Source organism: Eubalaena glacialis, chromosome 4 (genome assembly GCF_028564815.1).
Source record: "Eubalaena glacialis isolate mEubGla1 chromosome 4, mEubGla1.1.hap2.+ XY, whole genome shotgun sequence".
NCBI classification, from domain to species: Eukaryota; Metazoa; Chordata; class Mammalia; order Artiodactyla; family Balaenidae; genus Eubalaena; species Eubalaena glacialis.
The window spans coordinates 163,544,236-163,559,825 of NC_083719.1; positions in this window are offsets into that span (position 1 = coordinate 163,544,236).

Here is a 15,590-nt window from a genome sequence, read left to right on the forward strand (position 1 = left end):
AGCTGTTGGAGTGCTGAGGAAATCTAGCTCTCCCAAGGAGGCGTGCAGTGTGTTGCCCTACACTTAGCATATTGAGAGTGACTGGGAAAGGTTTCCGGGCCTGGATGTTTCTGAGCTTCCCAGTCGAGCATGCCGGTCCTCGGTGTTCGTGCAGGGAATAGGGTGCCCACGGGAGTTACTAGGTGTCTTCATAAGCGTACTAACGTTCAAAGAAAGCAGAACTGCAACTCATGTCTCCAGGAAACTGCTCCACGCTTCGGCTTCAGCAGGGCTCTTCAAGGCTTTACCTTGAGGAAACGACTCACATCAAGTTTCCTTTGAGCTCTAGAGCGTCTCAGGTGGAGCTCCCACCCAGGCTACGAAAGCACCCTGTTGATTTAGAGAAAACTCGTTCCCTTCCCAGAGCCCTGCCTACAGTGACTAGAGACCCGTCCAAAACACTGGTATTTAGGTAGCTTCAAGGCAGCATGAATGGAGCTTTCAAAATGGGAAAGCAAGCCTTGTGCCATCAGGTCTCCGTTTCCAGGGAACACGCAGCCTACCCCCTTGTGATGTCTACCAAGTAAATATTCCCTCAAACTACACAATGGTCCCTTCCCTGAAGAATGTTTTCTTGGCACGGAGTTCTGCATGTAGCGAACTGCCTCTCCCAAGGAACGCTTTGGTAACGCTATCGGGGCTTAGGCTCTTCTAAAACCCTGCAGTGTAAGAGGAAGAACTGTGCTTTGGTTACAGCAGGAACGCAAGGCAACTTTCTCCTGTAAGTATGGGGTCTTAAGGTATGACTTTGTAGAAGGAATGTGAAAGAGTATTGGTTTCTCAGTGCCGCTCAGCCTAGGGCACGGAGGCAGATATGCATGACATGTAGACGTGACACAACAGATTGCCTGGAGCTGTTGGAGTGCTGAGGAAATCTAGCTCTTCCAAGGAGGCGTGCAGTGTGTTGCCTTACACTTAGCATATTGAGAGTGACTGGGAAAGGTATCCGGGCCTGGATGTTTCTGAGCTTCCCAGTCGAGCATGCCGGTCCTCGGTGTTCGTGCAGGGAATAGGGTGCCCACGAGAGTTACTAGGTGTCTTCATAAGCGTACTAACGTTCAAAGAAAGCAGAACTGCAACTCATGTCTCCAGGAAGCTGCTCCACCCTTCGGATTCAGCAGGGCTCTTCAAGGCTTTACCTTGAGGAAACGACTCACGTCAAGTTTCCTTTGAGCTCTAGAGCGTCTCAGGTGGAGCTCCCACCCAGGCTACGAAAGCACCCTGTTGATTTAGAGAAAACTCGTTCCCTTCCCAGAGCCCTGCCTACAGTGACTAGAGACCCGTCCAAAACACTGGTATTTAGGTAGCTTCAAGGCAGCATGAATGGAGCTTTCAAAATGGGAAAGCAAGACTTGTGCCATCAGGTCTCCGTTTCCAGTGAGCACGCAGCCTACCCCCTTGTGATTTCTACCAAGTAAATATTCCCTCAAACTACACAATGGTCCCTTCCCTGAAGAATGTTTTCTTGGCACGGAGTTCTGCATGTAGCGAACTGCCTCTCCCAAGGAACGCTTTGGTAACGCTATCGGGGCTTAGGCTCTTCTAAAACCCTGCAGTGTAAGAGGAAGAACTGTGCTTTGGTTACAGGAGGAACGCAAGCCGAGTTTCTCCTGTAAGTATGGGGTCTTAAGGTATGACTTTGTAGAAGGAATGCGAAGCAGTTTTGATTTCTCAGTGCCGCTCAGCCTAGGGCATTGAGGCAATTTGCATGACATGTAGGACGTGAGAGAACAGATTACCTGGAGCTGTTGGAGTGCTGAGGAAATGTAGCTCTCCCAAGGAAGAGTGCAGTGTGTTGCCCTACACTTAGAATACCCAGAGTGACTGGGAAAGGTATCCGGGCCTGGATGTTTCTTAGCAACCCAGTGGAGCCTGCCGGTACTCGGTGTTCTTGCACGGAATAGGGTGCCCAGGCGAGATCCTAGGTGTCTTGAAAAGCGTAGTAACGTTAAAAGAAAGGAGAACTGCAACTCCTGTCTCAAGGAAACTTCTCCACGTGCCGCTTCAGCAGGGCTCTTCAAGGCTTTACCTTGAGGAAAGGACTCACGTCAAGTTTCCTTGTAGCTCTAGAGCATCTCAGGAGGAGCTCCCACCCAGGCTACGAAAGCACCCTGTTGATTTCGCGAAAACTCGTTCCCTTCCCAGAGCCCTGCCTACAGTGACTAGAAACTCGTCCAAAACACTGGTATTTAGGTAGGTTCAAGGCGGCATGAATGGAGCTTTCAAAATGGGAAAGCAAGCCTTGTGCCATCAGGTCCCCGTTTCCAGTGAACACGCAGCCTACCTCCCTGTGATTTCTACCAAGTTAATATACATTCTAGCGACACACTGGTCCCTTCCCTGAATAACGTGTTCTTGGCACGGAGTTCTGCATGTAGCGAACTGCCTCTCCCAAGGAATGCTCTAGGTACGCTATAGGGGCTTAGCCTCTTCTAAAACCCTGCAGTGTAAGAGGAAGAACTGTGCTTTGGTTACAGCAGGAACGCAAGCCAACTTTCTCCTGTAAGTATGGGGTCTTAAGGTATGACTTTGTAGAAGGAATGTGAAAGAGTATTGGTTTCTCAGTGCGGCTCAGCCTAGGGCATTGAGGCAGATATGCATGACATGTAGACGTGAGACAACAGATTGCCTGGAGCTGTTGGAGTGCTGAGGAAATCTAGCTCTCCCAAGGAGGCGTGCAGTGTGTTGCCCTACCCTTAGCATATTGAGAGTGACTGGGAAAGTTTTCCGGGCCTGGATGTTTCTGAGCTTCCCAGTCGAGCATGCCGGTCCTCGGTGTTCTTGCAGGGAATAAGGTGCCCACGAGAGTTACTAGGTGTCTTCATAAGCGTACTAACGTTCAAAGAAAGCAGAACTGCAACTCATGTCTCTAGGAAACTGCTCCACGCTTCGGCTTCAGCAGGGCCCTTCAAGGCTTTACCTTGAGGAAACGACTCACGTCAAGTTTCCTTTGAGCTCTAGAGCGTCTCAGTTGGAGCTCCCACCCAGGCTACGAAAGCACCCTGTTGATTTAGAGAAAACTCGTTCCCTTCCCACAGCCCTGCCTACAGTGACTAGAGACCCGTCCAAAACACTGGTATTTACGTAGCTTCAAGCCAGCATGAATGGAGCTTTCAAAATGGGAAAGCAAGCCTTGTGCCATCAGGTCTCCGTTTCCAGGGAACACGCAGCCTACCCCCTTGTGATGTCTGCCAAGTAAATATTCCCTCAAACTACACAATGGTCCCTTCCCTGAAGAATGTTTTCTTGGCACGGAGTTCTGCATGTAGCGAACTGCCTCTCCCAAGGAACGCTTTGGTAACGCTATCGGGGCTTAGGCTCTTCTAAAACCCTGCAGTGTAAGAGGAAGAACTGTGCTTTGGTTACAGGAGGAACGCAAGCCAACTTTCTCCTGTAAGTATGGGGACGTAAGGTATGACTTTGTAGAAGGAATGTGAAAGTGTATTGGTTTCTCAGTGCTGCTCAGCCTAGGGCACTGAGGCAGATATGCATGACATGTAGATGTGAGACAACAGATTGCCTTGAGCTGTTGGAGTGCTGAGGAAATGTAGCTCTCCCAAGGAAGAGTGCAGTGTGTTGCCCTACACTTAGCATACACAGAGTGACTGGGAAAGGTATCCGGGCCTGGATGTTTCTTAGCAACCCAGTGGAGCCTGCTGGTACTCGGTGTTCTTGCACGGAATAGGGTGCCCAGGCGAGATCCTAGGTGTCTTGAAAAGCGTAGTAACGTTAAAAAAAGGAGAACTGCAACTCATGTCTCAAGGAAACTTCTCCACGTGCCGCTTCAGCAGGGCTCTTCAAGGCTTTACCTTGAGGAAAGGACTCACGTCAAGCTTCCTTGTAGCTCTAGAGCGTCTCAGGAGGAGCTCCCACCCAGGCTACGAAAGCACCCTGTTGATTTCGAGAAAACTCGTTCCCTTCCCAGAGCCCTGCCTACAGTGACTAGAAACTCGTCCAAAACACTGGTATTTAGGTAGGTTCAAGGCGGCATGAATGGAGCTTTCAAAATGGGAAAGCAAGCCTTGTGCCATCAGGTCCCCGTTTCCAGTGAACACGCAGCCTACCTCCTTGTGATTTCTACCAAGTTAATATACACTCTAGAGACACACTGGTCCCTTCCCTGAATAACGTGTTCTTGTCACGGAGTTCAGCATGTAGCGAACTGCCTCTCCCAAGGAATGCTCTAGGTACGCTATAGGGGCTTAGCCTCTTCTAAAACCCTGCAGTGTAAGAGGAAGAACTGTGCTTTGGTTACAGCAGGAACGCAAGCCAACATTCTCCTGTAAGTATGGGGTCGTAAGGTATGACTTTGTAGAAGTAATGTGAAAGAGTATTGGTTTCTCAGTGCCGCTCAGCCTAGGGCACTGAGGCAGATATGCATGACATGTAGATGTGAGACAACAGATTGCCTGGAGCTGTTGGAGTGCTGAGGAAATCTAGGTCTCCCAAGGAGGCGTGCAGTGTATTGCCCTACACTTAGCATATTGAGAGTGACTGGGAAAGGTTTTCGGGCCTGGATGTTTCTGAGCTTCCCAGTCGAGCATGCCGGTCCTCGGTGTTCTTGCAGGGAATAGGGTGCCCACTAGAGTTACTAGGTGTCTTCATAAGCGTACTAACGTTCAAAGAAAGCAGAACTGCAACTCATGTCTCCAGGAAACTGCTCCACGCTTCGGCTTCAGCAGGGCCCTTCAAGGCTTTACCTTGAGGAAACGACTCACGTCAAGTTTCCTTTGAGCTCTAGAGCGTCTCAGTTGGAGCTCCCACCCAGGCTACGAAAGCACCCTGTTGATTTAGAGAAAACTCGTTCCCTTCCCACAGCCCTGCCTACAGTGACTAGAGACCCGTCCAAAACACTGGTATTTAGGTAGCTTCAAGGCAGCATGAATGGAGCTTTCAAAATGGGAAAGCAAGCCTTGTGCCATCAGGTCTCCGTTTCCAGGGAACACGCAGCCTACCCCCTTGTGATGTCTACCAAGTAAATATTCCCTCAAACTACACAATGGTCCCTTCCCTGAAGAATGTTTTCTTGGCACGGAGTTCTGCATGTAGCGAACTGCCTCTCCCAAGGAACGCTTTGGTAACGCTATCGGGGCTTAGGCTCTTCTAAAACCCTGCAGTGTAAGAGGAAGAACTGTGCTTTGGTTACAGGAGGAACGCAAGCCGAGTTTCTCCTGTAAGTATGGGGTCTTAAGGTATGACTTTGTAGAAGGAATGCGAAGCAGTTTTGATTTCTCAGTGCCGCTCAGCCTAGGGCATTGAGGCAATTTGCATGACATGTAGGACGTGAGAGAACAGATTACCTGGAGCTGTTGGAGTGCTGAGGAAATGTAGCTCTCCCAAGGAAGAGTGCAGTGTGTTGCCCTACACTTAGCATACACAGAGTGACTGGGAAAGGTATCCGGGCCTGGATGTTTCTTAGCAACCCAGTGGAGCCTGCCGGTACTCGGTGTTCTTGCACGGAATAGGGTGCCCAGGCGAGATCCTAGGTGTCTTGAAAAGCGTAGTAACGTTAAAAAAAGGAGAACTGCAACTCATGTCTCAAGGAAACTTCTCCACGTGCCGCTTCAGCAGGGCTCTTCAAGGCTTTACCTTGAGGAAAGGACTCACGTCAAGTTTCCTTGTAGCTCTAGAGCGTCTCAGGAGGAGCTCCCACCCAGGCTATGAAAGCACCCTGTTGATTTCGAGAAAACTCGTTCCCTTCCCAGAGCCCTGCCTACAGTGACTAGAAACTCGTCCAAAACACTGGTATTTAGGTAGGTTCAAGGCGGCATGAATGGAGCTTTCAAAATGGGAAAGCAAGCCTTGTGCCATCAGGTCCCCGTTTCCAGTGAACACGCAGCCTACCTCCTTGTGATTTCTACCAAGTTAATATACACTCTAGAGACACACTGGTCCCTTCCCTGAATAACGTGTTCTTGGCACGGAGTTCTGCATGTAGCGAACTGCCTCTCCCAAGGAATGCTCTAGGTACGCTATAGGGGCTTAGCCTCTTCTAAAACCCTGCAGTGTAAGAGGAAGAACTGTGCTTTGGTTACAGCCGGAACGCAAGCCAACTTTCTCCTGTAAGTATGGGGTCGTAAGGTATGACTTTGTAGAAGGAATGTGAAAGAGTATTGGTTTCTCAGTGCCGCTCAGCCTAGGGCACTGAGGCAGATATGCATGACATGTAGATGTGAGACAACAGATTGCCTGGAGCTGTTGGAGTGCTGAGGAAATCTAGGTCTCCAAGGAGGCGTGCAGTGTGTTGCCCTACACTTAGCATATTGAGAGTGACTGGGAAAGGTTTCCGGGCCTGGATGTTTCTGAGCTTCCCAGTCGAGCATGCCGGTCCTCGGTCTTCGTGCAGGGAATAGGGTGCCCACGAGAGTTACTAGGTGTCTTCATAAGCGTACTAACGTTCAAAGAAAGCAGAACTGCAACTCATGTCTCCAGGAAACTGCTCCACGCTTCGGCTTCAGCAGGGCCCTTCAAGGCTTTACCTTGAGGAAACGACTCACGTCAAGTTTCCTTTGAGCTCTAGAGCGTCTCAGTTGGAGCTCCCACCCAGGCTACGAAAGCACCCTGTTGATTTAGAGAAAACTCGTTCCCTTCCCACAGCCCTGCCTACAGTGACTAGAGACCCGTCCAAAACACTGGTATTTAGGTAGCTTCAAGTAGCATGAATGGAGCTTTAAAAATGGGAAAGCAAGCCTTGTGCCATCAGGTCTCCATTTCCAGTGAGCACGCAGCCTACCCCCTTGTGATTTCTACCAAGTAAATATTCCCTCAAACTACACAATGGTCCCTTCCCTGAAGAATGTTTTCTTGGCACGGAGTTCTGCATGTAGCGAACTGCCTCTCCCAAGGAACGCTTTGGTAACGCTATCGGGGCTTAGACTCTTCTAAAACCCTGCAGTGTAAGAGGAAGAACTGTGCTTTGGTTACAGGAGGAACGCAAGCCGAGTTTCTCCTGTAAGTATGTGGTCTTAAGGTATGACTTTGTAGAAGGAATGTGAAGCAGTTTTGATTTCTCAGTGCCGCTCAGCCTAGGGCATTGAGGGAATTTGCATGACATTTAGGACATGAGAGAACAGATTACTTGGAGCTGTTGGAGTGCTGAGGAAATGTAGCTCTCCCAAGGAAGAGTGCAGTGTGTTGCCCTACACTTAGCATACACAGAGTGACTGGGAAAGGTATCCGGGCCTGGATGTTTCTTAGCAACCCAGTGGAGCCTGCCGGTACTCGGTGTTCTTGCACGGAATAGGGTGCCCAGGCGAGATCCTAGGTGTCTTGAAAAGCGTAGTAACGTTAAAAGAAAGGAGAACTGCAACTCCTGTCTCAAGGAAACTTCTCCACGTGCCACTTCAGCAGGGCTCTTCAAGGCTTTACCTTGAGGAAAGGACTCACGTCAAGTTTCCTTGTAGCTCTAGAGCGTCTCAGGAGGAGCTCCCACACAGGCTATGAAAGCACCCTGTTGATTTCGAGAAAACTCGTTCCCTACCCAGAGCCCTGCCTACAGTGACTAGAAACTCGTCCAAAACACTGGTATTTAGGTAGGTTCAAGGCGGCATGAATGGAGCTTTCAAAATGGGAAAGCAAGCCTTGTGCCATCAGGTCCCCGTTTCCAGTGAACACGCAGCCTACCTCCCTGTGAGTTCTACCAAGTTAATATACATTCTAGCGACACACTGGTCCCTTCCCTGAATAACGTGTTCTTGGCACGGAGTTCTGCATGTAGCGAACTGCCTCTCCCAAGGAATGCTCTAGGTACGCTATAGGGGCTTAGCCTCTTCTAAAACCCTGCAGTGTAAGAGGAAGAACTGTGCTTTGGTTACAGCAGGAACGCAAGGCAACTTTCTCCTGTAAGTATGGGGTCTTAAGGTATGACTTTGTAGAAGGAATGTGAAAGAGTATTGGTTTCTCAGTGCCGCTCAGCCTAGGGCATTGAGGCAGATATGCATGACATGTAGACGTGAGACAACAGATTGCCTGGAGCTGTTGGAGTGCTGAGGAAATCTAGCTCTCCCAAGGAGGCGTGCAGGGTGTTGCCCTACCCTTAGCATATTGAGAGTGACTGGGAAAGGTTTCCGGGCCTGGATGTTTCTGAGCTTCCCAGTCGAGCATGCCGGTCCTCGGTGTTCTTGCAGGGAATAGGGTGCCCACGAGAGTTACTAGGTGTCTTCATAAGCGTACTAACGTTCAAAGAAAGCAGAACTGCAACTCATGTCTACAGGAAACTGCTCCACGCTTCGGCTTCAGCAGGGCCCTTCAAGGCTTTACCTTGAGGAAACGACTCACGTCAAGTTTCCTTTGAGCTCTAGAGCGTCTCAGTTGGAGCTCCCACCCAGGCTACGAAAGCACCCTGTTGATTTAGAGAAAACTCGTTCCCTTCCCACAGCCCTGCCTACAGTGACTAGAGACCCGTCCAAAACACTGGTATTTACGTAGCTTCAAGCCAGCATGAATGGAGCTTTCAAAATGGGAAAGCAAGCCTTGTGCCATCAGGTCTCCGTTTCCAGGGAACACGCAGCCTACCCCCTTGTGATGTCTACCAAGTAAATATTCCCTCAAACTACACAATGGTCCCTTCCCTGAAGAATGTTTTCTTGGCACGGAGTTCTGCATGTAGCGAACTGCCTCTCCCAAGGAACGCTTTGATAACGCTATCGGGGCTTAGGCTCTTCTAAAACCCTGCAGTGTAAGAGGAAGAACTGTGCTTTGGTTACAGGAGGAACGCAAGCCGAGTTTCTCCTGTAAGTATTGGGTCTTAAGGTATGACTTTGTAGAAGGAATGCGAAGCAGTTTTGATTTCTCAGTGCCGCTCAGCCTAGGGCATTGAGGCAATGTGCATGACATGTAGGACGTGAGAGAACAGATTACCTGGAGCTGTTGGAGTGCTGAGGAAATGTAGCTCTCCCAAGGAAGAGTGCAGTGTGTTGCCCTACACTTAGCATACACAGAGTGACTGGGAAAGGTATCCGGGCCTGGATGTTTCTTAGCAACCCAGTGGAGCCTGCCGGTACTCGGTGTTCTTGCACGGAATAGGGTGCCCAGGCGAGATCCTAGGTGTCTTGAAAAGCGTAGTAACGTTAAAAGAAAGGAGAACTGCAACTCATGTCTCAAGGAAACTTCTCCACGTTCCGCTTCAGCAGGGCTCTTCAAGGCTTTACCTTGAGGAAAGGACTCACGTCAAGTTTCCTTGAGGCTCTAGAGCGTCTCAGGAGGAGCTCCCACCCAGGCTACGAAAGCACCCTGTTGATTTAGAGAAAACTCGTTCCCTTCCCAGAGCCCTGCCTACAGTGACTAGAAACTCGTCCAAAACACTGGTATTTAGGTAGGTTCAAGGTGGCATGAATGGAGCTTTCAAAATGGGAAAGCAAGACTTGTGCCATCAGGTCTCCGTTTCCAGTGAGCACGCAGCCTACCCCCTTGTGATGTCTACCAAGTAAATATTCCCTCAAACTACACAATGGTCCCTTCCCTGAAGAATGTTTTCTTGGCACGGAGTTCTGCATGTAGCGAACTGCCTCTCCCAAGGAACGCTTTGGTAACGCTTTCGGTGCTTAGGCTCTTCTAAAACCCTGCAGTGTAAGAGGAAGAACTGTGCTTTGGTTACAGGAGGAATGCAAGCCAACTTTCTCCTGTAAGTATGGGGTCTTAAGGTATGACTTTGTAGAAGGAATGTGAAACAGTATTGGTTACTCAGTGCCGCTCAGCCTAGGGCATTGAGGCAGATATGCATGACATGTAGACGTGAGACAACAGATTGCCTGGAGCTGTTGGAGTGCTGAGGAAATCTAGCTCTCCCAAGGAGGCGTGCAGTGTGTTGCCCTACCCTTAGCATATTGAGAGTGACTGGGAAAGGTTTCCGGGCCTGGATGTTTCTGAGCTTCCCAGTCGAGCATGCCGGTCCTCGGTGTTCTTGCAGGGAATAGGGTGCCCACGAGAGTTACTAGGTGTCTTCATAAGCGTACTAACGTTCAAAGAAAGCAGAACTGCAACTCGTGTCTCCAGGAAACTGCTCCACGTGCCGCTTCAGCAGGGCTCTTCAAGGCTTTACCTTGAGGAAAGGACTCACGTCAAGTTTCCTTGTAGCTCTAGAGCGTCTCAGGAGGAGCTCCCACCCAGGCTATGAAAGCACCCTGTTGATTTCGAGAAAACTCGTTCCCTTCCCAGAGCCCTGCCTACAGTGACTAGAAACTCGTCCAAAACACTGGTATTTAGGTAGGTTCAAGGCGGCATGAATGGAGCTTTCAAAATGGGAAAGCAAGCCTTGTGCCATCAGGTCCCCGTTTCCAGTGAACACGCAGCCTACCTCCCTGTGAGTTCTACCAAGTTAATATACATTCTAGCGACACACTGGTCCCTTCCCTGAATAACGTGTTCTTGGCACGGAGTTCTGCATGTAGCGAACTGCCTCTCCCAAGGAATGCTCTAGGTACGCTATAGGGGCTTAGCCTCTTCTAAAACCCTGCAGTGTAAGAGGAAGAACTGTGCTTTGGTTACAGCAGGAACGCAAGCCAACTTTCTCCTGTAAGTATGGGGTCTTAAGGTATGACTTTGTAGAAGGAATGTGAAACAGTATTGGTTACTCAGTGCCGCTCAGCCTAGGGCATTGAGGCAGATATGCATGACATGTAGACGTGAGACAACAGATTGCCTGGAGCTGTTGGAGTGCTGAGGAAATCTAGGTCTCCCAAGGAGGCGTGCAGTGTATTGCCCTACACTTAGCATATTGAGAGTGACTGGGAAAGGTTTCCGGGCCTGGATGTTTCTTAGCAACCCAGTGGAGCCTGCCGGTACTCGGTGTTCTTGCACGGAATAGGGTGCCCAGGCGAGATCCTAGGTGTCTTGAAAAGCGTAGTAACGTTAAAAGAAAGGAGAACTGCAACTCATGTCTCAAGGAAACTTCTCCACGTTCCGCTTCAGCAGGGCTCTTCAAGGCTTTACCTTGAGGAAAGGACTCACGTCAAGTTTCCTTGAGGCTCTAGAGCGTCTCAGGAGGAGCTCCCACCCAGGCTATGAAAGCACCCTGTTGATTTAGAGAAAACTCGTTCCCTTCCCAGAGCCCTGCCTACAGTGACTAGAAACTCGTCCAAAACACTGGTATTTAGGTAGGTTCAAGGCGGCATGAATGGAGCTTTCAAAATGGGAAAGCAAGCCTTGTGCCATCAGGTCCCCGTTTCCAGTGAACACGCAGCCTACCTCCTTGTGATTTCTACCAAGTTAATATACACTCTAGAGGCACACTGGTCCCTTCCCTGAATAACGTGTTCTTGTCACGGAGTTCAGCATGTAGCGAACTGCCTCTCCCAAGGAATGCTCTAGGTACGCTATAGGGGCTTAGCCTCTTCTAAAACCCTGCAGTGTAAGAGGAAGAACTGTGCTTTGGTTACAGCAGGAACGCAAGCCCACATTCTCCTGTAAGTATGGGGTCGTAAGGTATGACTTTGTAGAAGGAATGTGAAAGAGTATTGGTTTCTCAGTGCCGCTCAGCCTAGGGCACTGAGGCAGATATGCATGACATGTAGACGTGAGACAACAGATTGCCTGGAGCTGTTGGAGTGCTGAGGAAATCTAGCTCTCCCAAGGAGGCGTGCAGTGTGTTGCCCTACCCTTAGCATATTGAGAGTGACTGGGAAAGGTTTCCGGGCCTGGATGTTTCTGAGCTTCCCAGTCGAGCATGCCGGTCCTCGGTGTTCTTGCAGGGAATAGGGTGCCCACGAGAGTTACTAGGTGTCTTCATAAGCGTACTAACGTTCAAAGAAAGCAGAACTGCAACTCATGTCTCCAGGAAACTTCTCCACGCTTCGGCTTCAGCAGGGCCCTTCAAGGCTTTACCTTGAGGAAACGACTCACGTCAAGTTTCCTTTGAGCTCTAGAGCGTCTCAGGAGGAGCTCCCACCCAGGCTACGAAAGCACCCTGTTGATTTAGAGAAAACTCGTTCCCTTCCCACAGCCCTGCCTACAGTGACTAGAGACCCGTCCAAAACACTGGTATTTAGGTAGCTTCAAGGCAGCATGAATGGAGCTTTCAAAATGGGAAAGCAAGCCTTGTGCCATCAGGTCTCCGTTTCCAGGGAACACGCAGCCTACCCCCTTGTGATGTCTACCAAGTAAATATTCCCTCAAACTACACAATGGTCCCTTCCCTGAAGAATGTTTTCTTGGCACGGAGTTCTGCATGTAGCGAACTGCCTCTCCCAAGGAACGCTTTGGTAACGCTATCGGGGCTTAGACTCTTCTAAAACCCTGCAGTGTAAGAGGAAGAACTGTGCTTTGGTTACAGGAGGAACGCAAGCCGAGTTTCTCCTGTAAGTATGGGGTCTTAAGGTATGACTTTGTAGAAGGAATGCGAAGCAGTTTTGATTTCTCAGTGCCGCTCAGCCTAGGGCATTGAGGCAATTTGCATGACATGTAGGACGTGAGAGAACAGATTACCTGGAGCTGTTGGAGTGCTGAGGAAATGTAGCTCTCCCAAGGAAGAGTGCAGTGTGTTGCCCTACACTTAGCATACACAGAGTGACTGGGAAAGGTATCCGGGCCTGGATGTTTCTTAGCAACCCAGTGGAGCCTGCCGGTACTCGGTGTTCTTGCACGGAATAGGGTGCCCAGGCGAGATCCTAGGTGTCTTGAAAAGCGTAGTAACGTTAAAAAAAGGAGAACTGCAACTCATGTCTCAAGGAAACTTCTCCACGTTCCGCTTCAGCAGGGCTCTTCAAGGCTTTACCTTGAGGAAAGGACTCACGTCAAGTTTCCTTGTAGCTCTAGAGCGTCTCAGGAGGAGCTCCCACCCAGGCTACGAAAGCACCCTGTTGATTTAGAGAAAACTCGTTCCCTTCCCAGAGCCCTGCCTACAGTGACTACAAACTCGTCCAAAACACTGGTATTTAGGTAGCTTCAAGGCAGCATGAATGGAGCTTTCAAAATGGGAAAGCAAGCCTTGTGCCATCAGGTCTCCGTTTCCAGGGAACACGCAGCCTACCCCCTTGTGATGTCTACCAAGTAAATATTCCCTCAAACTACACAATGGTCCCTTCCCTGAAGAATGTTTTCTTGGCACGGAGTTCTGCATGTAGCGAACTGCCTCTCCCAAGGAACGCTTTGATAACGCTATCGGGGCTTAGGCTCTTCTAAAACCCTGCAGTGTAACAGGAAGAACTGTGCTTTGGTTACAGGAGGAACGCAAGCCGAGTTTCTCCTGTAAGTATGGGGTCTTAAGGTATGACTTTGTAGAAGGAATGCGAAGCAGTTTTGATTTCTCAGTGCCGCTCAGCCTAGGGCATTGAGGCAATTTGCATGACATGTAGGACGTGAGAGAACAGATTACCTGGAGCTGTTGGAGTGCTGAGGAAATGTAGCTCTCCCAAGGAAGAGTGCAGTGTGTTGCCCTACACTTAGCATACACAGAGTGACTGGGAAAGGTATCCGGGCCTGGATGTTTCTTAGCAACCCAGTGGAGCCTGCCGGTACTCGGTGTTCTTGCACGGAATAGGGTGCCCAGGCGAGATCCTAGGTGTCTTGAAAAGCGTAGTAACGTTAAAAGAAAGGAGAACTGCAACTCCTGTCTCAAGGAAACTTCTCCACGTTCCGCTTCAGCAGGGCTCTTCAAGGCTTTACCTTGAGGAAAGGACTCACGTCAAGTTTCCTTGAGGCTCTAGAGCGTCTCAGGAGGAGCTCCCACCCAGGCTATGAAAGCACCCTGTTGATTTAGAGAAAACTCGTTCCCTTCCCAGAGCCCTGCCTACAGTGACTAGAAACTCGTCCAAAACACTGGTATTTAGGTAGGTTCAAGGCGGCATGAATGGAGCTTTCAAAATGGGAAAGCAAGACTTGTGCCATCAGGTCTCCGTTTCCAGTGAGCACGCAGCCTACCCCCTTGTGATGTCTACCAAGTAAATATTCCCTCAAACTACACAATGGTCCCTTCCCTGAAGAATGTTTTCTTGGCACGGAGTTCTGCATGTAGCGAACTGCCTCTCCCAAGGAACGCTTTGGTAACGCTTTCGGTGCTTAGGCTCTTCTAAAACCCTGCAGTGTAAGAGGAAGAACTGTGCTTTGGTTACAGGAGGAATGCAAGCCAACTTTCTCCTGTAAGTATGGGGTCTTAAGGTATGACTTTGTAGAAGGAATGTGAAACAGTATTGGTTACTCAGTGCCGCTCAGCCTAGGGCATTGAGGCAGATATGCATGACATGTAGACGTGAGACAACAGATTGCCTGGAGCTGTTGGAGTGCTGAGGAAATCTAGCTCTCCCAAGGAGGCGTGCAGTGTGTTGCCCTACCCTTAGCATATTGAGAGTGACTGGGAAAGGTTTCCGGGCCTGGATGTTTCTGAGCTTCCCAGTCGAGCATGCCGGTCCTCGGTGTTCTTGCAGGGAATAGGGTGCCCACGAGAGTTACTAGGTGTCTTCATAAGCGTACTAACGTTCAAAGAAAGCAGAACTGCAACTCGTGTCTCCAGGAAACTGCTCCACGTGCCGCTTCAGCAGGGCTCTTCAAGGCTTTACCTTGAGGAAAGGACTCACGTCAAGTTTCCTTGTAGCTCTAGAGCGTCTCAGGAGGAGCTCCCACCCAGGCTATGAAAGCACCCTGTTGATTTCGAGAAAACTCGTTCCCTTCCCAGAGCCCTGCCTACAGTGACTAGAAACTCGTCCAAAACACTGGTATTTAGGTAGGTTCAAGGCGGCATGAATGGAGCTTTCAAAATGGGAAAGCAAGCCTTGTGCCATCAGGTCCCCGTTTCCAGTGAACACGCAGCCTACCTCCCTGTGAGTTCTACCAAGTTAATATACATTCTAGCGACACACTGGTCCCTTCCCTGAATAACGTGTTCTTGGCACGGAGTTCTGCATGTAGCGAACTGCCTCTCACAAGGAATGCTCTAGGTACGCTATAGGGGCTTAGCCTCTTCTAAAACCCTGCAGTGTAAGAGGAAGAACTGTGCTTTGGTTACAGCAGGAACGCAAGCCAACTTTCTCCTGTAAGTATGGGGTCTTAAGGTATGACTTTGTAGAAGGAATGTGAAACAGTATTGGTTACTCAGTGCCGCTCAGCCTAGGGCATTGAGGCAGATATGCATGACATGTAGACGTGAGACAACAGATTGCCTGGAGCTGTTGGAGTGCTGAGGAAATCTAGGTCTCCCAAGGAGGCGTGCAGTGTATTGCCCTACACTTAGCATATTGAGAGTGACTGGGAAAGGTTTCCGGGCCTGGATGTTTCTTAGCAACCCAGTGGAGCCTGCCGGTACTCGGTGTTCTTGCACGGAATAGGGTGCCCAGGCGAGATCCTAGGTGTCTTGAAAAGCGTAGTAACGTTAAAAGAAAGGAGAACTGCAACTCATGTCTCAAGGAAACTTCTCCACGTTCCGCTTCAGCAGGGCTCTTCAAGGCTTTACCTTGAGGAAAGGACTCACGTCAAGTTTCCTTGAGGCTCTAGAGCGTCTCAGGAGGAGCTCCCACCCAGGCTATGAAAGCACCCTGTTGATTTAGAGAAAACTCGTTCCCTTCCCAGAGCCCTGCCTACAGTGACTAGAAACTCGTCCAAAACACTGGTATTTAGGTAGGTTC